We start from the raw sequence: 22,750 nt of genomic DNA, 5'->3' as shown, positions 1-22,750 counted from the left end.
TGCACCCCTCCTCCCTTCACCCTCCTCCTCCTTGCATCCCTTCTGTGGACGGAGGGTGGTGGCCAGGCTTCTCAGTCCTTCTGCACAAAGCACACGGTTCTAGGAAGCCACCGTCCATCCAAGTCGATACTCCAGGACATTCTATCACAGCTAACAACTCTGAAATCAAATGCAAATTTCAGTGCGTCAGCCAAGCACACTTCAGTGACAGAACTGTCACTGCTTCTGCATGAGAGAGTCTGGTCACCATTGTTCACACTGTTGTCACTTCAGCGGAGCAGGGTCCATTGTTGGTGCCGCACGCGCTGAGGCTCACTGCCGTTTAAAATGTTTCCAAAAAGATGACACACCAAACCAGAGATCGTGGTCCCCAGAGGGCGTGAGAATAGCACAACAGAATATATTAGCACATTTCACACTAGTAAACACAATGTCATTGGAGGACTGACCAGCGTTCCATACTTTATTGCACAGTGATAACCAAAGGGCTCGTGGGACCTAAGACAGGAAGGCACCCTGGTGAAGTTGGGCCATTTCCTACTGAGATGGTCATCATAGGCCAAACAAGGCACCCGGGGCGAGAGGAAGGGACAGCTCCCTCGGAACCGACAGAAGACACCACAAAGCAAGAGAGGCATAAATCCATCGTTACTTGGGACTGTCTAAAAGGCCGCATGTCACAGGAGTGTTCACTGGGAGAACTGATGCTGAAACCGAAGCTCCAATAGTTGGCCATCTGCTGTGAAAGCCGACTCATTGGAAAAGACTGACGCTGGGAAAGATTGAGGGCAGGAGCAGAAGGGGATGACAGAGGATGAGATGGGTGGACGGCATCACCGACTCGATGGACATGAGTTTGAGCAAGCTGTGGGAGATGGTGAAGGACAGAGAAGCCTGGCGTGCTGCCGTCCACTGGGTCACAAAGAGTCTGATACAATTAGCCACTGAACAACAACAACAATTTTCTCACAGAGCCCCCAGGCTCTAAGAAATACAGGATTGTTCCACCGAGAGAGTAGCTAAGTCCAAACAGTGCAGTAAAATTTATATTCCAACGTCCTAGGAGCCATTAGAGAAGACAAAACAAATAAATTGACAGGAAACTAGTTGTACTTCATTCTTAAACAACCTCACAATGAGCCCTCAAGGTGAGTTCTCAGTCTCCTTCAGAAATGAGGAAGTTGAAGTTCAGAGAAGTTCAATGCCGCTCATGAGGTATCCGTATCCGTGCTAAAAAAATGCCTCTGCCCTGTAACATATGTCTTTGCTTTCTTTGTTTCTCCTTCGAGGCAGGGATTGTCTTAGCCATGTCTGCTTCAGCAGCACGTAGCATAGCATTTTGCCACAAAGTAGAATAAAGCGTTCTTGAATTAAGTCATCTGTTCCAAAGAACCCCTTGGGTTACAGCATCTTTGGCATTTTGAGTAGCTAACTCCACCGTATTGAACAGCATGGTGAGAAAAAGGTGCCAAAAGAAATTAGGAGAAGAAAGCGTGCCTGGTTGCAGAGCCTGGATGGGGTAGCCGAGAGTCACCAAGCTGAGACCCTCGTGGGTCCGTGAATCTGTGTCATGAAGCATTTCTTCTCACCTGCCTCCCACACCCTGAGCCTGAGCACTGGATGTACAGCTACCACGGAGCTGGCGGAAACTGTTCCCGGGACACACACCGAGAACGTGACATGAGAGGTGCCCACAGGCTCCTGCAGCTCAGAAATGACCACATGTGGAGAAGCAGGGGTCAGAGACCTCCAGAGACCATGGGACCCATCCACTGGGAGGCACGTGTGGAGAAAAGATCAGGGAACAGGACTGAATGAAAACATCCCCAGGGGCCACCATCAGGTGGCCTGGACACTGTGCAGAAGCTCCAGAATCATTCTTGCTCCCAGGCCCTGGGTGCCCCCCTGCCCCTTGAGTAAGACCTCTTCTAAACACAGTCTAATAAAATCTGAAACTGAACTTCCCATAGCACAAACTCTGACAACAGGAAATTAATACTACTAGAGCATTAGTAAGTAATTATTAATTGGTGGTTAAGTGGTGAAGAATCTGCCTGCCAATGCAAGGGACACGGGTTGAATCCCTGGTCCGGGAAGATCCCACATGGGGCTGCAGCAACTAAGCCTGTGCTCCACTTCTGCTGAAGCCTGTGCTCTAGAGCCCGGGAGCCACAGCTAGTGAGCCCATGAGCTGCAACTACTGAAGCTGGTATGCCCTAGAGTGTGCGCTCCACAACAGGAGAAGCCTCTGCAGCGGGAAGCCCCTCACCGCAATGAAGAGGAGTCCCCGGCGCGTCGCAACTAGAGAAAAGCCTGCATGCAGCAACCAAGACTCAGCACAGCCAAAAATAAAGAAATAAATATTTAAAAAAAAAGAAGAAGAAAACCAAGTCCTAACAAGACCTACAGGAAAGATGGCGTTTGAGTCCTGCCAAGTTAAAGTCTGTGCTGTGGACAGACCCACGCTAGTGCCACGCCACCAACACTGGCACCAGCGATCAGCCAGTAATTTAACTGTCTACCAGAACAAGACACAACACACTTTAGACACCCCCCCCACACACACAAAGCAGGGAGGGAATGCACAGAAAACAAACATCAACATGGCAGACTTCAACCAAACCATAACAGAAACTGCATTAACTGATCCAAAGTTAACACCCCCAGTGGCAGGAATGCTGACATCACGTACCCCTGAGAGGATGACACAGCATCCCCTCTGAGTATTCCTGTCCGACACGCACAACCACCACCTGGCCAAGAAAAAAAAGGAGCAACCCGCGCTGGCGGGGGAGGCGGGGAGACAGCATGCAAGTGCACACACCCCGCTGTCAAGCTCAAGGAGGGCAAAAAGGACAGTGTTGCTGACGGGAGGACACTGAGGGGACACAGCAACTAAATTTCACGTGAGACTCAGGGCTGGACTGGACCAGGGGCCAGAAAAAGACATGAGGTAAAAGCTCTGAAATTGGAAGCAGATCTGTGGAGCACTTAATAATACTGTAGCAATGTTAATTTCCTGCAGTTGGAATCTGTGCTGTGGTTATGTGAAAAGGTTAACACCAGGGGAGACAATTATTTTTGCAACATTTCTGTAAGTCTAAAATGATTTCAAAACAAAAAGTTGAAAGACCATATTAAATTAAATGTAAACAGACTAAGCAGGACAATTAAAAGACAGGGACTGTCACATTAATCAAAGTCTGCTGCTGCTGCTAAGTCGCTTCAGTCGTGTTCGACTCTGTGCGACCCCACAGACAGCAGCCCACCAGGCTCCACTGTCCCTGGGATTCTCCAGGCAAGAACACTGGAATGGGTTGACATTTCCTTCTCCAAATCAAAGTCTAGAACAATGGAAACAGCGACAGACTTTATTTTCTTGGGCTCCAAAATCACTGCAGATGGTGACTGCAGTCATGAAATTAAAAGATGCTTGCTCCTTGAAAGAAAAGCTATGACCAACCTAGACAGCATATTAAACAGCAGAGACATTACTTTCCTGATAAAGGTGGTTTTTCCAGTAGTCATGTATGGATGTAAGAGTTGGACCGTTAAGAAAGCTGAACGCCGAAAACCTGATGCTTTTGAAAACTGTGGTATTGGAGAAGACTCTTGAGAGTCCCTTGGACTGCAAGGAGATCAAACCAGTCAATTCTAAAGGAAACCAGTCCTGAATATTCATTGGAAGGGCTGATGCTGAAGCTCTAATACTTTGGCCACCTGATGCGAAGAACTGACTCATTGGAAAAGATCCTGATGCTGGGAAAGATTGAAGGCAAGATGAGATGGTTGGATGGCATCACCAACTCGATGGACATGATTTTGAGCGAGCTCTGGGAATTGGTGATGGACAGAGAAGCCTGGTGTGCTGCACTCCATAAGGTCGCAGAGAGTTGGACACAACTGAGCAACTGAACTGAACTGATCTGAACTGAGAATAACCTAAATGTCCATCCAAGGTGAATTCAATGGTATAGGAATAACACAGCAATCAAAAGAAATGAGCTATTAATAACCTCAGCAATGAGGAAAAATCTCATAGATAATACACCAAGCAAAAGAAGCTGAACACAAAAGAGCTGAAACGAAAACCCGAATAATTCTGGTATAATTCTGTTTATGTGAAATTCTGTGCTCACTCAGTTGTGTCTGACTCTTTGCTATCCCATGGACTGTAGCCTGCCAGGCTCCTCTGTCCATTGGATTCTCTAAGAAAGAATATTGGAGTGTGTTGCCATTTCCTACTCTAGGGGATCTTCCCAATCCTGGGATCGAACCCAAGTCTCCTGCATCTCCTGCTTGGCAGGTAGATTCTTTACCACTAAGCCACCTGGGAAGCCCCTATGTGAAATTCTAGAACAGGCAAAACTAGAATGATACCAATCAGATCAGTGTTTGCCTGACTGTCGGTGGGTGTTAGCGTGGAGAGACTAGGGCACCAGGGGATTTTCCAGGAAAACAGAAATCTCTTGTTTGGCGATGCAGTTGCATGAGTTTGTCCAAATTTATTAAACTATACTCTTAACAAGGTATGAATTTTATTGCATGCAAATGATACTTCAATGAAATTGACTGAAAGAAAAAGTAAGGGACTTCCCTGGTGGTTCAGTGGTTAACACTCTGCACTTGCACTGCAGGGGCCATGGGTTTGATTCCCGGTCAGGGAAGTAGGATCCTGCAGGCCATTTAGTGCAGACAGAGAATAAACAAATTAAAAAATAAAATAAAAAGTAAGCCCTCCCTCCATCATACAGTTATGGCAATACAGGGCAGCAAGTGAAGAAACAGAAGCCTGAATGAATAAAACTTACGACTTTTCCCAGCCTCCAGATACAAACAGCTCAGGACGTTTCTTCAAAAGCAGCCTTGTAGGTTTCACCAATAAAACCGAGAAGCCACTTAAGGCTCTTCCTCAGCGCCTGGCATAGACAGCCATGCACCTCCACAATCTCACTTGAAAGAAAACACCCCCAATCTGTCTGGCAAGGTTGAGACCAGGATTCTACTGATTTGGTCACTGTAGAGCAAGCAACACCTGAAAATGCAAAGTCGCTGCGGTCAGATTACTGTGGAGCTGACATGTTCGTGTAGTTTACTGATGCCACACCTAAGTGTGAAAATGACACCAACGTGACCCCTTCTCTCCAGACACAACCTGGCTTCTGATGATGTCAGCAGAGCTAGCCCCTGGCAACTGCACAGGAGTTATTTATGTGGTTGTCCTTTCTTGGTGGCTCAGAGAGTCTGCCTAAATGTAGGAGACCCGGGTTCAATCCCAGGAGAAGGAAATGGCAACCCACTCCAATATTCTTGCCTAGAGAAGCCCACAGATAGAGGAGCCTGGTGGGCTATAGTTCATGGGGTTGCAAAGAGTCAGACACGACTGAGCGTCTGACACACTTTCACTAGGAGCATAATTGGTCCTCCCAGGTGGCACTAGTGGTAAAGAACCTGCCTACCAAGCAAGAGACATGAGAGACTCAGGTTTGATCCCTGGGTCGAGAAGATCCCCTGGAGGAGGGCATGGCAACCCACTCCAGTACTGTTGCCTGGAGAATCCCATGGGCAGAGGAGCCTGGTGGCTACAGTCCATGGGGTCACAAAGAGTCGGACACGACTGAGCGACTGAGCACGCCCTATAATTAGTGTGAACATCTGCCAGGCAGGACCCTCTACAGGCAATGCCCTGCTAGGCGCTTTCCATGCGTTTAGTTTAATCCTCTATAATGGCCTCTATGGACTCTCTTAAATTGAGATTGGTCTACAACAACTATTTATTATTATTTTTGGTTGCGCTGAGTCTTGGTTGGAGCCGGGGCTACTGTCCAGTTGCTGTGTGCAGGCTCCTCATTGTGGTGGCTTCTCTTGTTGCAGAGCACAGGTTCTAGGGCGTGTGGACTCAGGGATCAAACCCATGTCCCCTGCATTGGCAGGTGGATTCTAAACCATCGGACCCCCAGGGTAGTACTCTAAGGATTTTAATATTTGTTTTTATTTAGTTGGCTGTGCGAGGCCTTAGATGTGGCACGCTGGATCTTCAGGTGTAGTATGTAGGATCTAGTTCCCTAATCAGGGACGGAACCTGTGCTCCCTTCACTTGAAGCATGGGGTCCTAACCTGGACGGCCTGGGAAGTCCCACTGCTGCTGAGTTTTGAGGCCACAATCGGGCTCCTATTGGGCTGCAGAAGTTGATTTCTGCATGTAGAGATTAGACTTACTCATTCATGATAAATACATTCGTGTTAATGTTGATGACTTTTTTTTTCAGAAATACTTTCCAATGCCAAGACAGTTAAACAGGAAAATATAAAATGGTGGGGGGGGGGGGAGCATGGCTCTCTAGTTATAGGGTGTAAATTCTTCCTGAAACTTTGGGATAGGATTTAGCCTTACCAGACAAGCTCCTACAAAGTTTTCAAAGACTCTCGTAGAAACAGAGAAACGAGAAGCCCAGTGCCAGGCGGGAGTCACTGTCGAGTCACCTGGGGCTGTTTTGTCTCTGGGTCACCTTTCCACTCTGATGAACAGCGCCTCACATTGGGTGGAAGTCACTTTCACAGACACAGTCTCAATTCCACAACTTTGTGAGGTAGGCGTGAAGGGCACACTGTGAACCCCTTGGCTTATTATCAATACTGTTGAGTAGTAACAATGCTGATTCCGGGGCTTCTCAGAGAATTCACTCAGATCAGGTCCTTCAAGTGAAATTCGCAGAGCCTGGAGCCTGGAGCCCTTGTGAAGAGCTCCTTGTGACGGCAGCTGTCACAAAGGTGTATTTTCACATCTCCTTTGTCTCCTCACTGTCAAAGCAAACCAAGTTTGAAACACGCAGTTCTTCTGGCTTAAATCCTGAGCAGGTCCTGGAGCATCTGGGTGACGACCCCCTGACACCTTCACTTTGTTCAGTGAAGAGTTAAAGAAGGGGGCTGACCCTGGATGGCCCCAATTCACACAAACCTTCACAGCAGATTTTCAGGATAAATAACCCTAGGAACTGGCCTTTATTATCCCTGTCTACAGAATGAAGAACGGGGAGCTCAGAAAAGCTCAGGAGTTGGGGTGACGTCCTCGGTGTGAATGGCTGAGTTTGGATTCTAACTCAGGTCCATCCACTTGCCCCCAGAGGCCGTGTGCTCCCCACTGCTCAGGGGATAGGAAGCCGGGGCAGCGGGCAAAGGCTTTACATGCCTGAAGGTCACAGCTCTGCTGCCCCGAAGCCTGGAAGGCTGATATCCAGGCTGACACTGTCTAAACAACTGCTCGGCACACAGTGGCCCCTCTACTGAGGACACCCCACTCTCGGGGGAACTGCTTTAAGCACCTCCCTGAGGTGGCTCCCGGCACAGTTCTGGCAGCACGCAGGGCCTCATCTAAGATGTGATGAGAACACAGCATTTACCAGCCACGTGGCTGGGAGCGAGGATGAGATGCGAACACAGTGATCACAATGTAAGACCAAGTGTGAAAAGGACCCCACAGGTGAGCTTCGAACAGAAGCAGCCCTTCCCAGCCAGCTCCCAGCCAGAGGGGTCCTTTCCGACAGAGGCAGGCAGGGGGTACCCACAGGAAGAGGGTGGGGTAGGGCAGGACTCTGGCTTGGCTGAAGCACAGGGAAGCAGAGAGAGGACTCTGGGAAGGTCATGAGGGGCAGGATTGAAGGTATGGAACCCAGAGTAAAGATACTCTGTGAGCTGAGTAGGGACAGGAGGAGTCACTCAAGAATGCTGAGCAGGGGGACTTCCCTGGTGGCCCAGTGTTTAAGAATCCACTTGTTAATGCACAGGACACTGGTAGGATCCCTGGCCCGGGAAGATCCCACGTGCCGCAGGACAGCTGGGCCCTTGCACCACAACTATTGACCCTATGCTCTAGAGCCCAGGGGCCAAAACGACCGAGCCCACACCCCACGACTTCTGAAGCCCACACACCTCCGGCCTGTTCTCTGCATCAAGGGAAGCCACTGCAATGAGGAGCCCGATCTGTGCATCACAAGTTGGGAGCAGCTCCCCTCGCCACAACTTGAGAAAGCTCAAGAGCAGCAAGGAAGACCCAGCACAGCCAAAAATAAGTAAATGCTAGAAGAGAAAAGAACGCTGAGCGGGGGAGGGGTGCAGGGCAGCAGGAGGGCCGTCCGGGAGCTGGTGCGCGATGTCCCTGGGGAGTGGACCAGGGGCGAGCAGCGGGTGGGACAGCTGGGGCTATCATTCACACCCCGCCCGGCGGGAACACCACGACAGGATGCAAAATGCACAATCGTTCCAAAGGACTCAGGGGAACCGGACACAAGAAAAGATTCTCTGAAAGTCACAGAGACACGTTAGAACAGTGGTTCTCAGACAGGGTCAGTTTTGCCCCCTGGGGACAAATGGCTGTGTCTGGGGACACTTTTGTCTGTCGGCACTGGGAGGCAATGCTGCTGGCATCTAGCAGGTAGAGCTCAGGGACGCTGCTCAACAGCCCACAGTGGACAGGACAGCCCCTACAGCAGAGAATTACCAGGTCCAAAATAAACAGTGTCGAGGTTTGGAAACATGGTTTGGGGACCATAAAGAAAGAAAAGTGGTAGCGATGTTCCTCTCACCAGGAGGCTCGTGAGCCTGAAAGGCAGAGGAACCACCAGGCCTCCTCTGCAGAGACACAGCTACACACCAGGACCCACACTCAACTGGGCCCCCAGGACTTTCGTCCACACTCCCAGGCACCTGCTGCGGCCAGGCCGGACGGGCACCAAAGGTAAGGACAGGCCCGGCACCTGCCCTCCAGGCACTGCTGTCCAGAAGGGAGACGAGCTGGTAAGAAGTACACACATGTGTCTCTGAAAATACAAACATGCCTGCACACGTCTGTGCAGTAAAGACCGAACACAGGGACGTCCCTGGCGGTCCGATGGTGAAGACTCTGCGCTTCCACTGCAGGGGCTGTGGCTGTGCCCACCGTCCACTGCAGCCCCAAAGCACCAGGCACGTGTGTGCATTGTCACAGACGGGGTCTTCAGCACAGGAGATGCTGTTCAGTCGCTCAGTCGTGTCCGACTCTCTGCGACCCCGTGGACTGTAGCCCCCCAGGCTCCTCTGTCCATAAGATTCTCCAGGCAAGAACACTGGAGTGGGTTGCCATGCCCTTCTCCAGGGGATCTTCCCCACTCAGGGATCAAACCTGCTTCTTTTGCACTGGCAGGCGGGTTCTTTACCACAGAGCCACCAGTGAAGCCCCTAAGCAAAGAAAATGGGAGAATAGAAGACTCAAGAGGTTTTAGAATTCTGCACACTTACTGTTTGCACACAGAAGGAATTACTAGAACAAAATCTAGGAACTGTATCTTATGTCTTCAGCACTTGGGACATGCCTGGACCAATATTTATTATATGAATAACGCAATCCAACTCAATCCACAGAAAATCATTAAGGATGGCATTTTTTTAAGGCAAAATAGGCCTCTTTCCAGCAAAGAACATGCTACACAATTACAAAGCTCATTGCCATAAGATCAATAGTCAACAGCTATTCTGGGAAGGCTTTTAAGCTCAGGCACCCTCAGCAGGGTTTCAGCCTCGAGGACTTGATGGAGAACACGACAGACGTGGGGCAGCAGACGTTGAACAGGAACCAACAAACCAGAGAGTTAGAGGCGGTGACAGGTGCTCTAGAGCAGAGAGCCAGGAATAGAGAGTTGGGGGGTGGGCAGGGGGCAAAGCTGCCCTGAGACTTGAGGGCAGGGGTCCAGCACAGTGAGGACAGCATCACATGTGCCCACGTGGATAGGACGGCAGGACCAGGCCACGGGGGAGCCTGCAACCACAGCAGTGGAGGTAAGAAGGGTGTTCACTTCTGGAAAGATACAGAGAATCTGCAGGAAAGCTCTGAACCTGACACTTAGAGGTGGGACTCTCCAGCAGCTGGAGGCTAGGTCAGGAGCAGGGCTGGGGATTGTGGATTCTGTGCTTTGACATTTAAAGGACTCAACCCATCTGCCGCGCCCCCACCCCCACCCCCTGCCAACCAGGTGAGGGATCACCCCCATCCTGGAGAAGGGCCGGTCGCCCAGAAAGCCAGTGGGGCCCGCTTGTCAGTCTGAGGCCCCCTGAGGCCACCAGGAAGGTCTCGGCCAGCAGAGGGGTTTGGTGGGGCTGAGTGCGTGAATTTAAGTCTTGAGGTGGGAAAGGCTCTCCAGTGTGCATGCGAGCCTCCCCCACTGCTGGCGACCACTCCTTCCTCCCCCACGTCCCCCCTGCAGGTCGGTTCTGCTGGTTCCCAGACACACCTGATGGCGAGGCCCTTCACAGGTGCTGCACCCCGTCTCACGGGGTGGATGGACCTGGCCTGGGAAGAAGGAAGACACCCAAGTGGTAACTCCCCCTGTGCATTTAAAGCTTACTTCAGATGTGATTTCACAGCGGTTACCTTTTTAAGAAAAAGACAACATGTCAAGATCCTGAGTGGTTTCCAAACACAGGGGCTGTCCGGGCATCTGCTGAGTTGAAAGGACAGATGTGTTTGAGATGGGGGTCCGTGAGACCCATCCTCGCCCACCAGGGTCCTGCTCAACCCCCAACCCTACAGCTCTGATCAGCATCCTGAGGGGGTCCACTTTTCCTTCCCTTCACAATGGCTGACCCCAAACACCCGCCCCTACTGCTGGTGGTCGTTCCACAAACCCTGAATCTCTGTCCCTTGGATGTCGTGCCTGACATAGTTGACATCCGTGAAAGTCACTCCCTTTCAGGACTGACTCAGGCTGACCTAAGCAGCGGCTGTTCTGCTTATGGGAGCAAGGGGTGGTGGGGCTGGGCTGAGGGTTCTAGGTGCCTCCCCAACAGCATCACAGTCAACAATATCCACCCCCACCCCAATACCTCCAGCCCCGCAGAGCCTGGAGCTTTATAAGCTCCTATCCTTTGCAGCCCTGATCCTCACCACCAGCTACTCCACCAGCTACCACACGAGAGGAACAGGAAGTTACTGTTTCCACCTACAAGTGAGGACATCAAAGCACAGAGAAGTCAGGCAGGTGGCTGGCTCCAGCCTCCACTCTCTGAGCTGCCCACAGTCTGTGGACTCAGGGCAGAGCCTACAAAACCATCTAGAACCCCCATGCCACCCACCGCTCCTGCCTCTCAGTGGGTTAGGATATTTCTAGCCCTACACTTAAACACAAAAGCTCTTCAAATGTTTCATCACTTTGAATGCAGGTCTTGTACCCCAAACAAGATTTGTATGAAGTATTTAGTAATGATCGCTCAAAGTTTCAAAGGAGAAACTTCCCAACAAGCATCTCAGAGATGATTCCACGAATGGGGATTGACTTCCCTCAGCCTCCCTCAGCGACGAGAAACCTGACATCTCCAGGTATCTCCTGGGAGGAGAAATGGTGGGGGGGTTGGCAGCAGGAACAGAGCCCAAGGGTACTCTGCAGCTCCTCCCCCAAAGTCTCCCCTCAAAAGGAGATCAGAGTGAGACTCAGCAGGGAACAGGATCACCCCAAGTTCGTATCAGAAAAGCTTTGTTCTCATTTCTTTTTTTTAATATAAGGTGATTTTTATTATATTTTTATTATATGCTATGATTGGAAGGACTGATGCTAAAGCTGAAACTGCAATACTTTGACCACCTCATGCGACAAGTTGACTCACTGGAAAAGACTCTGATGCTGGGAAAGGTTGGGGGCGGGAGGAGAAGGGGACAACAGAGAAGGAGATGGCTGGATGGCATCACCGACTCTGGACATGAGTTCGAGTGAATTCTGGGAGTTGGTGATGGACAGGGAGGCCTGGGGTGCTGTGATTCATGGGGTCGCAAAGAGTCAGTCACTACTGAGCGACTGAACTGAACTGAATCTTTTTTTTTTTTAGCTGTGTTGAGTCTCAGTCATGGCACGTGGGATCTTGGGGTCTTTCATTGTGGCGTGGGCTCTCTAGTTGTGGCATGCAGGCTTGCTTGCCCTGTGGCATGTAGGATCTTAGTCTCTGACCAGGGATCAAACCCATGTCCCCTGCATTGCAACGTGGATTCTTAACCACTTGACCATCAGGGAAGTCTCTCATTCCTTTTTATTTAAATGCTGCACTTTCATTTTATTTTTGGCTGTACTGGGTCTCTGTTGCTGCACGGGCTTTCTCTAGTCTCGGTGAGTGGGGGCTACTCTCTAGTTGCAGTGAAAGGGCTTCTTTTCCTGAGGAGCACAGGCTCTGGGGTGCAGGCTTCAGTAGTTGGGGCTTGCGGGCTTACTTGCCCCATGGCAAGTGGGATCTTCCTGGACCAGGGATTGAACCCATGTCCCCTGCACTGGCAGGCAGATTCTTAACCACTGCACCACCAGGAAAGTCCTGTTCTCATGCTTTTTGCTCTCCTAGTAATGCTCAGAGGGAAGTTCTATTCTTGTGTCTTTTGCTCCCCTAGTAATCCTGAGAGCAAACTTATTCATTGGACGTTCCAGATCACTCAGATGTGATTCGGGGGCTACAGTCTATAAACCAAGAACTTCCCAAACTGAAGCCCAGTTTAGTTCAGTCACTCAGTCGTGTCCAACTCTTTGTGACCCCATGGACTGCAGCATGCCAGGCTTCTCTGTCTATCACCAATTCCCGGAGCTTACTCAAACTCATGTCCATCAAGTCGGTGATGCCATCCAACCATCTCGTCCTTTGTCATCCCCTTCTCCTCCTGCCCTAAATCTTTCCCAGCATCAGGGTCTTGTCCAATGAGTCAGTTCTTTGCATCAGGTGGCCAAAGTATTAGAGCTTCAGTTTCGGTCCTTCCAATGAATATTCAGGACTGATTTCCTTTATGATGAATCGGTTGGATCTCCTTGCAGTCCAGAGGAACCTCGAGAGTCTTCTCTAACACCACAGTTCAAAACCATCAATTCTTCAGTGCTCAGCTTTCTTTATGGTCCAACTCTCACATCCATACATGAGTACTCAAAAAACCATAGCTTTGACTAGATGGAAGCCCAGACCTCAGGAAATCCCCGACCCTGCTAGTCAAACAGGAGTGACCTTCGAGGGTTAGCATGTCTGTGGTTCAAGGAAGCCACAGAAGAGAAGGGACCCTGGGCCCTGGCCCTCAAGTCTCCAGCAGCTGGCGAAAGGGCCTCCTCACTCCATCTTGGGATGCTGACTAACCACAGGGGGCCTTGAGGCCAGAGCCAGGAGCACAACCTAGCCCCTGGCTGGACCACAAGCCCTGCCTGAAGCCATGGGGGGTGAAACAGGAACCGCGTGAGACGCCCGCCGCCCTCGGTGGGGACGGCCCTCCTTTCATTGGCGGCCACCCACCCCCAGGCCTGGGCCACAGCAGAGGGATTTCCAAAACGGAACCAGCCAAAGCTGCTGGAAACAACCATCTATTAGAACTGGAAGAGGCCTCCAGGGCAATCCAACACCCCACGTGACAGGAGAGACAACTGAGCCCCCAGAGGAGATGCTACAATGCACCCCAATAAACCTCCCCCAGAAGCTTCATGCAAGAACAGGACACCCAGTCAGGCTGGGTTCTCCTGGGGTGTGGAGCGTTAAGAAACACCCCTGTGTCTTTAGGGCCCTGGGCTGAGGTGGCAACAGTTACAGTCAGCAGGAGGGTCTCAGTCAAGGCTGGAGTTGAGGGTCCCTGTGCCTGATATTTGGGTGGGGGGTCAGAGGAGAGCCTCCCCCAGTACTGATAATCTTCCACAAACAGGTGGGAAGAAAGCCCCGAGGGGAGATGCTGGAAGGAGAGAGGCCGACTTTAGAAAGCGTGGAAGAGAACTTGGGCTGCACAGCTGGGAAAGACCCAGCTGCAACCACAGGGGCCAGGAAGCCTGGAAATGCTGCCCAGCGGCCAGGAGGGCGAGACCCAGAGCCAGTGGGTCAGACTGGAATGAGGGGGTGGATGTTTAAATTTAGCCAGGTAAACAGTCCCAACAGAGGAGCTGGGAGGAGTGGGCCACCATTGCCAAGGCTGGCCAGACTGGACCAAACGTCGGGTCCGCTTTCTGGGCTCCACCAGCTCGCTGCCTGGAGGGGGCAGTCTGTCCCCCTCAGACTGTAAAAGGTGGCTCAGATGAAAAACCGTAGGGAGGTCGCCTTCACCAAGTGTCCATCCTCAAGCCCGCTCCCGGGTTTCTCTGAACTGCTGGATGCAGTTTGAAGATGTTTAACAGACACATCACCGACTCAATGGACATGAATTTGAGCAAATTCTGGGAGACAGTGAAGGACAGGGGAGCGTGGTGTGCTGTAGTCCATGGGATCACAAAGAGTGTGACATGACTGAGCGGCTGAACGACAATAGGAACTAGCTAGGGGTGCCCCAAGGTGGGAGTGGAGAAACACTTCCCTCCGCCTGGTCCTTTCCCCACTGGGGACTTCTAGGTCTCCTGCTGTTGTGAGGCTCAAGAGACTTGAAGGAGCCCCCAAAACAGCAATATCCAACCAACAACTGAAAACTCTATGGACTGTGTTCAGGTGTGGGGAAGGAGCAAGGGGACCCATGCGGAAGACAAGAGGGATTAATGGCAGGCAATGTGGAACGGAGCTCAGAGCAGAGAACAGCAAACAGGACAGCTCTGTGGGCTTACTGGTGTCTATTGCAGAGACGGTGAGAACCAGCACGTCACATAAAGCCTCCTCCCCTGCTAGACACGCCAGCATGGCCATCCAGAAGCCGCAGAGACACCAGGAGGGAAAATTAGAACAGGCTAGCCTGGGCTCTGATCCTCCTTGAGGAAGAGCAAACAAGAAACTCTTTGAGCTGCCACTAGAGTAACATCAGGGTGAAATACGCAGGTGAAGAGCAAGCCCAATTTTTCCTTTTGTGGCATACGGCTCCCAGCAATTTGGCTTACACTTGGGGCATAGAAAAAAAAAATTTTTTTTTTTAAGAAAAGGGTTGTTTTCAAGCCAATCAGACCGCTTGGAGGCAAAGGCTCCATAGAAAGGACCCAAAGAAGGCTGTTTTCAGACTGAGCAGACGGCTGTTCACACATCCATACTCGAATACCTGAGAAGTTGGGGCCTGGGATTACAGGGCCTGCAGACCCCAGCGAGTCCCACACCCAAGGGCCAGTTTTCCCTAGGAAAGGAAGGGGGCTGCCCTCAGATACTTATCCACATGCCACTGGGTAGGTCCTTGGCTCCACAAACATCCTCCCCTGTGCCTGCTCTACCTCTGATGGTGCAAAGACCTCTGTCCTCAGGTTCCGGACTGGACCTCCCCACACACGCCCTGCGGCATCACGGCTCCCTCAGGGTGCAGAGGTCTCTGAGCTCCGCCTGACCTTCCCAGTAGAGGTATCTCCTTCCTGCTGCTATTTATAGCCACAAATCTTCTGTGTGAAAACAGAACAGATGCTATTTTGAAATGGAGGAAACCACCACTCAGCCTTCCACGTCTCCTGCGTCGGCGGGTCTGCCGGGGACCGAGTGTGCACCCAGCAGGTGTATGGGCACAAGCTCAGGCTGGGTATCACGCATCCACGCCTGAGAGCCGAGCCTTGCGCTTGATAAGTGGAGGGCACACGTGATTCCACACCGGAGGGGCGGGCTCCAGGAGAGGGTCCTTGGCTCTCCCAGGGTGCACCCATTGTCCCCAGCCCCTGTGTTGCCTTAGGGCTAGCCTCAGGAGGGGCCACCCTGAGCTTCCACTGCTGCCCCTGGCCGGGTGCTGATAATCTGGCCAGGAGCTGACTCTGCCCACTGGAGATTAAGGCACCCACCCTGACGGCACGCATCACATTGCTGTCAATGGAAACTTTCTAGGCCACTAGACTGGTAACGGGATTCTCCTCCAGGTACCAGGCTGAAGCTCTGCCCGGGTGGTGGTAACTGAAGGCGGTGGCCAAGCAGCCAGGTGGCAAAAGGGCCGGGGGGCTAGCGGAGAGCAAGTCCCCCAGCTCAGCCAGGTCACACCTCAGCGCCTCTCTCTGTCGGAGAAGCAATCCTGCTCCAAGCAAAGGCAACGAAAACATCCAGGAAAGGGCGCTCTGTCTCGAGTGCGCGGCCAAGTATCCCCCGGGGCTCCAGGAGAGGGTGGAGAAAGGCCACCCAACAGCTCTCGCGGCCAGCAGGGAAGAGGCAGGGGGAGCGGAGGCGCAATGAAAGAAAACAGAAAACTCGGAGGACCAGCCGGAGACCTGCTCGGGCTTCGGCAGGAATCCAGGCACCAAACTAACACTACTCGCGGGGGTTAAAAGAATCCAGATGGAGCCTCGCCACAGTCTGGCGGGCGCGGGGCGCAGAGCCCACCGCGGAGCCCAGCTGGGCCCTAGCGAGCGGGGAAAAGCGCGCGGGAAGCTCGGCGGCTCGCGGCGCGCGGACTGCCCGGGGCTGAGCCTGCGCGCCCGGGGGCGGCTCCCCGCAGCTCCGGGGGCCCGAAAGCGGCGACACCCGCCTCCCGGAGGGCGGGGACCCTTGCTACCTGCCGGCTGGGGGCGGCCGGGGCGCGGCGCGAGCCAGCGGCCCCAGCTTTGTTCGGCGGCGGGGACCCCTTCCCCTGCGTGCCCCCAGCCCCGCCGGGCCCCCCGGCCCCGCAGACCCGCCCCGGTCCGAGCTCGGGGTCCCCGGGGATGCGGTGGGGTGGGGCCCCTCCTGGACCGCGCTTCTCCGCTCCCCACACGGGCACCCAGACTGGCCCGCGGGCGAGGGGCGCGGGGAAGTTGGGCGGCGGGGCGGGGGCTTACCTGCGCGTCCGCGGCTTGTCAGGCCCGCGGGCTCCCGCTGGCTCTCCGGCGGCCCGGCCCTTCTAGAGCCCGCGGGGCCCGGGTGGCCGGGGGCGCCGACTCTCCGCGCTGCGGCTCGGTCTCGCCGAGAGTCCGCCCGGCCCCAGGGGTCGACCACTCGCCCCCGCGGAGCCCGAGCTCTCTACCCGGAGGGCGCCTGGGTCCGAGCGGGCGGGCGGAGGCGGGGCGCGGCCGGCGGTCGAGCGGAGGAGGCCGGGCGCTGCGCGGGGCTCGGGCCGGGGGCTGCGCGCTCCTCTCCCGCCGCGGTCGGGAACTTGGGCCCGAGTTGGCTGCGGCGGTGGCGGCCGCGGCTCCGAGTGCAGGGCCGGCGCCGGCCGGCGGGTCCCGGGCCCCGCGCTCCGCCCCGCGCCTCCTCCCCGCCCCCGCCCGCCGCGACAACCCGCCCCCGGGGCTCCTCCCGGGCGGGACCCGGCCTCGCACCTGCCTCCGCGCCCCGCGCGCCCCGCGCGCCCGCTGCTTCTCGGGCCAGACTCCGGGACGCGCGCGGGGAGCCCCACTCCCCGGACACCCCTCACATATACTGCCCACTTCGCCGGAACTCTGCCGGGGCCTCCAGGAGCACCTAAGGACTCACTGGGCAGCAGCCCCGGGTGCAGCCAGCGCTCCTGCCGGGAGCCCCCAGCTCACATCAAACACTCGCGCGCGCTTTATCCTCCTCTAGGTCCCCCCAAGGAGAAGAGGACCTGTCATTTCTGGCTCAGAAACCCGAGCCATTCCCTCTGGTCCTGGATCCCTGGACAGCACCCGGCAGAGCTATCCTTCGGGTGAGGACGGACCCCACGGCGGGGCTCACAAAAACACCGTTTCCAAAAGGAAAATTCACGCCCTCATCATTTCTGGGACACCGTTCGGGCCGAATTACTCCGGTAGTCACTGAAGGGAGTTAGAGCCTGAACAGTCACTAGAGCCTCGGCTGGGAACCATGTCCCAACACTTTGATTGCAGCCCCCAAATCTGGGGAGCGCGGTACCATCTGGTACCCCTGGGCGAGCTGTCCTAGAAGGAGTAGCCAAGGTCCCACAAGGGCAGAGCTCCAACTCCAGCCCCTGAGCCTAGTCCAGAACCCAACAGGGCCTCGCGGTGTGAGGCCCACCCTACAAGGGCTTCTTTTTTTTTTTTTTATTCTACACCCTCCTCCCTTCCCCTAGTGAGTAGAAGGTTGTTCTGCTAAAGAAATTATCTTTGAATGCAGTAGGTGAGGGAAAAAAGGCCATAAAAACAATAGCAATAATTGAAGGCTTGGGCTTTTTAAAATTGGTGTCACAACAGGGTGACAGCCTTCCCCTTTCAGTGGGGGAAGGGACTGCAGGGGTGGTCAGAGACTGAGGGCCCAGGAATCCACCACAGTGGGCTGGCAGTAAGGATCTATTGTGCTCTGGGTTTTACAATAAGGAAAGTAAGTGCAGTTTTAGCAAATACCACGCTAATTAGGGAGAAAGTCTTCCCTGGAATTGTGCTGGCCTGGCCGGAGGTGCCCCAGGACTCTTCTCACCTCACAGTAAATGGGGTTTATGAGACCAGGTCCAGCAGCCTGAAATGAATGGCCTGTAATTGCCATAGGGCGGGGAGGGGGGCCACCTTCCCCGAGGGGAGCTAGTTCAAGGCTCTATCTGTGGGGACAGATGAGACCTGCAGGGAGCTGGTCTAACGCAGGACACGGGAAGAAAGCTTTGAATTCACCTTGTCAGATTACAAAGAGGCTCACCTTCTCTCCTCCTCACAAAAAATGGGTTCTGGGGTTAGGGTCTTTGTGGGAGCAAAGGAAGGCCTCACGCAGAAGAGAAGTGGCATGCAGCCTGGCAGAAGCTGGGGATTCATTTCATGCTCTCGTTTATGGAGACCTAAATACACAGAGATGGCTAAGAGCAGCTCCCAGCCTCGGGAGGTTAAATCTCTAAAGGAACAACCACAAGAACGAGTAAGTTTTCTTGGGCCCCAGCTGACCACCCAGGGGGAGGGCAGGTGACATGACAGCCACCCCAGCTGAATGTCCCCCGCGTGGCCCTGCACCTCCTGCCTCCATCTTGGTCCAAGATGAGTCAACGCTTGTGGTCCAGCAAGGGAAGCTGCAGCCCCCCAGGAAAGGAGTTTGTGGCTTAGTAGCTGGGAAAGCATTTGAACGAGGAGCCCCGAGTCCTGGGCCAGGTTCCCAGGGGAAGTGGTGAGCGCCCCACTGCTTGAGTCAGCCCAGAGGCCAGCGCTGTGGGACTGCGGACAAGGCTCGCCCATGTTTTGTCTGTGATGGCTGGGTGGGGTCTCCCGCCTTCTCCCCCAGATAAAACATATCCTGACTTGGCACTTGTGGTTTAAACATAGAGAAAGCAAGTTTCTGGACCTATGGAAAAGAGTAATGGTTCCTGCTTTGTTTATTGGAGACGCCGTTCCTCCTTCCTGGTCATGCCCCACAGGCTGCCAACCACCCTCAGAGGCTTTTTCCAAGGCAGAATGGCTAACAAAACCTTGTCGGAAGGAGACAGGAGGAGCCCGCCTCCTCCATTTCCTTAGTTCTCTTAGGGCTGGCCTCTGCCCCTTGGGCTGTGCATACTGAGGGCAGCTGTCCCCTTTCCCATCCCAGCACCGGGAGGAAGAGTTTCATGGACCATGGCCGCCCTGGAGCCAGCGCCCTGATGTGAGAAAGTCCTCCACCCCACCCCAACCCAGTCTGCTTCTCTGGCCCCTTCCTAAGGGTTTATTTGGGATGCACAGAAAATTTCTTGGGGACACCAGCCTGACGAGCCTTCGAAGCCAGGAGAAAATGGAGAGACAAAGCTATAGAGCTAATAGCCGTTTTGCCGACAGCTGCTCCATGGGCACATGGTCTGTGCCGGACAGCGTTCACCTTGTGCTTATTGTCTGGGTGCTCTTCTGAAAACCGGGGCTTGAACAGCTGGTAGATTCTGACCCAAATATCAAGCCGCCATCCATAGATCCCCATAGATTACCCCCTCCAATTCCCTGCCTGCCTCAGACTCACAGTCTGAGACATTCTGGGATGTGTGGGTCGGGGGATGCTCAACGCTAATGGCACTATGGTTGGAAAGAGAACTCTGCTGTCGTGGGCTTGAATCTACCTCTGCAGTGACTTGTGAGAAATTCACAGCAGGAGGCCAGCAGCTCAAGGGAGGCAGAAGGAGGCAAGAGTATTGACAGTCTCAACACTGATACGTGCAGTTACATTTCATCTTGATTGAGATCCATCTGGTGAAGACAGCCCTGCTCACCGCCCTTGGAGGGTCTCTTGTAACCAGTTCTCCCCAGAGAGACCAATGTCCTCCAGGGAAAGATCGAGCGAGGGTGCTGAGCAGGGGGCTCTACATCAATACCTCCCCTACCCTCCCACCCCGCCCCCCCCAACCCCGGACATCCGGACTCACTTCCTGTATACGTGATCTTGGGCAGGAGCGACTGTCTCTCAGCCACTGTTTCCTCATCTGTCAGGGAGTGGTGGTGAGACAGCCTGCCTCAGGGGGTGAAGCCGCTGAGGAAACTGAGAACCACGTCTTACGGATGGTGTGTGCCGTGTGCTCAGTCGCTCAGTCGAGTCTGACTCTGTGTGACCCCATGGACTACAGCCCACCAGGCTCCTCTGTCCATGGGATGCTCCAGGCAAGCATACTGGAATGGGTTGCCATTTCCTTCTCCAGGGGAGCTTCCTAAGCCAGGGATCAAATCTGTGTCTCCTGTGGCTCCTGCATTGGCAGGTAGGTTCTTTACCACGGGGTCACCTAGGAAGCCCCTCACGTTTGGCACACACTCAACAGAAACTACACTTGATCTTAGCCAAAAGGCCGAGAAGCGATAATGAAAACTGCTCAGTGTTACTCCACTAAAGCAGACAGGACCTGAGTTCCTACGCGGATGGTCTAATGTGGCTCTGCCTCTAAACTCCTGGGCTTTCATCCCCATATTTTCTCCCATGAGAAGACATACAGAGTCCTAGAATTTTCCTTGAGTGAATTATTGCTTCACAAATATCTAGAACGAGGCAGCTGAAGGTGTCACTGAAGTGAAGTTGCTCAGTTGTGTCCGACTCTTTGCGACCACATGGACTATAGCCTACCAGGTTCCTCCATCCATGGAATTTTCCAGGCAAGAGTACTGGAGTGGGTTGCCATTTCCTTCTCCAGGGGATCTTCCCGACCCAGGGATAGAACCCAGGTCTCCCGCATTGCAGGCAGACGCTTTACCTCCTAATCACCAGGGAAGGTGTCACTAAAACGTGGCAATATCCAGAGATCCCAACATCACAGTCAGCATTCCCTGTAAAGGCCCTGGGGAGTGCGGGAGGGAAGCTCTTCTGGCTGGAGGGGATGAACTGCTGCAGGCTGGGCCCACAGGGCAGTGCTGTTTGGAGTCACCATGGACACGCAGTGCTCCGTCCACCTTGACATGTCAGGATCCTCGCGTTCTATTTCCCCTTCTTGGCTTTGACTGAAGTCCTTTTGTGTGTGTTGTGTATGGTGTCTGGTTGTTAGGAGGAAATGGGGACGTGGTGCCCATGTCAGGGGCTCTGCCCTCACAGTGGGGCAGGGGCCCTCAGAGGGGCACACCCCCAGGTCAGGTGCCCTCAGGACAGAGTGGACCCTGCAAAGGTCACTTCCTCTGTCAGGGCCTCACGAACCCACAATGGAGTCAAAGCGGAAAGGGATGTAGATGGAGGTGTGGAGAGGAGACAAGAATCTGACTCCATGTCCATCTCGTTTTGAGGGTCAACGGGAGCGGTCAAGTGTTGACAGCAAGAAACGGCAACCGGATGGAGGTTGGAGGTCAGGGTGGCTGGAGACGCAGCTCCAGCGAACAGAACTGGTAATGGCAAGGGTCCAGGTGGAAGGGGACTGAGCCTTGGGGATGATCCTGCAAGATTAACTGTCAGGGAGCAGACCAGGGAGTGGGGCTAGGGTCAAGTGACGGACTCTTCACAATAAGAGAACCCTGCATACGCTTGAACTCAGAAGAAAAGTGAGGTGGGTGAGAAATTCCTGGTCTTGTAATGGAAAGGGGAGGGGAGGAGGGAGCCAGGATCTCCCAGGGCAGGAGTGGGGGTGGGGGGTGTGTGTTGTCAGTCCAGGCCTGAGGGGCTTTCCTCCCTCCTCGCAGGGGCTGTGGAGTCCTGTGATCAGAGGGTGTCTCATGGTCATTGGCTCCGAAACTGTGGGTTGGGAGGCTTTCTGGGATCCTGGTGGTTGGTTGCCGTGTCCTCCTCCAGGGGATCTTCCTGACCCAGGGATCGAACCCGCATCTCTTGCATCTCCTCTAGCACCATCTGAGAAACCCCTGAGACTTGGCCCCCAAGGTCTATATCCAGCGAGCCTGAGAAAAGGGAAGAGGTGCCCTGTCTCCAGGGGACCCCAGGGAATCCACCCCATCCCCTCGGGTGGAGGCAGAGGGTAGGGCAGCAGAGGGGAACCCACCTGGTACCCCAGCCCAATTCCTTGGGAATGAGTCAGCTGAGACAGGGCTCCAGTTCTCTAAATGGTACTAATGAGGATGATAGAGGAAATCCGCAGGTAACCCAGACATCTCACGGTGAGTAATGGTTTGCCTACGGACCTATAATTATCATCAAAAGCATTTCTAAACTCCTGGATTCCGCCCTCTGAACCAGAATGCTTGGTTGGCAGTTTCCTGGGTGAAGTTTTGTTTGACTTGAGAAAAAATGTTTGTACCACGGCAGGCGAAGGGTGACACGTGGGAACGCAGCATCGTAGTGGACAATAGCTACGTTGGACAATGTGAAATTTAACGCATTTAACACAACACCCTCCCCTGTTCTCTAATCTTCTTCACTCTATCTAGTGGGACAAGCCTCTGAATCCTAAGATATAACTAAGTTCAGCACCTGAATTAACCCTGGATTTTTTTTTAATGTATTGATCAATGAAAATGACTCACAGAAAATAGCAATCAGTTACAAAGTTAATTAGACTTGAAAAATTCTTCCTTCCTATAGGCTTTTCTTTTTTCTAAAAATATTTTGGCTGCACTGCTCAGCATGTGGGAGCTAGGTCCCTGACCGGGAAACAAACCCACGTTTC

At 53.6% G+C, this 22,750-nt stretch overlaps 1 protein-coding gene and 1 pseudogene across 1 annotated transcript in view; both read right to left on the bottom strand.

Annotated features, from left to right (window-relative positions):
- WNT5B (Wnt family member 5B) overlaps positions 1 to 17,048 on the bottom strand; it is a 79,573-nt gene extending 62,525 nt beyond the window's left edge. Inside the window, exon 1 of the mRNA XM_055395642.2 lies at positions 16,656 to 17,048. The gene's annotated coding sequence lies outside the window, so the exon portion shown is untranslated. The remainder of the gene's footprint in view (positions 1 to 16,655) is intronic.
- Positions 17,049 to 20,416: 3,368 nt separating this feature from the next.
- Positions 20,417 to 20,515, bottom strand: LOC129537342 (U2 spliceosomal RNA; annotated as a pseudogene).
- Positions 20,516 to 22,750: the final 2,235 nt, after the last annotated feature.

This window comes from Moschus berezovskii, chromosome 6 (genome assembly GCF_049115385.1).
Source record: "Moschus berezovskii isolate FMDL1 chromosome 6, NW_MosBer_1.0, whole genome shotgun sequence".
Lineage (NCBI taxonomy): Eukaryota > Metazoa > Chordata > Mammalia > Artiodactyla > Moschidae > Moschus > Moschus berezovskii.
The sequence above is the reverse complement of the archived record's forward strand: the minus strand, read 5'-3'. Positions and strand labels throughout refer to the sequence as shown.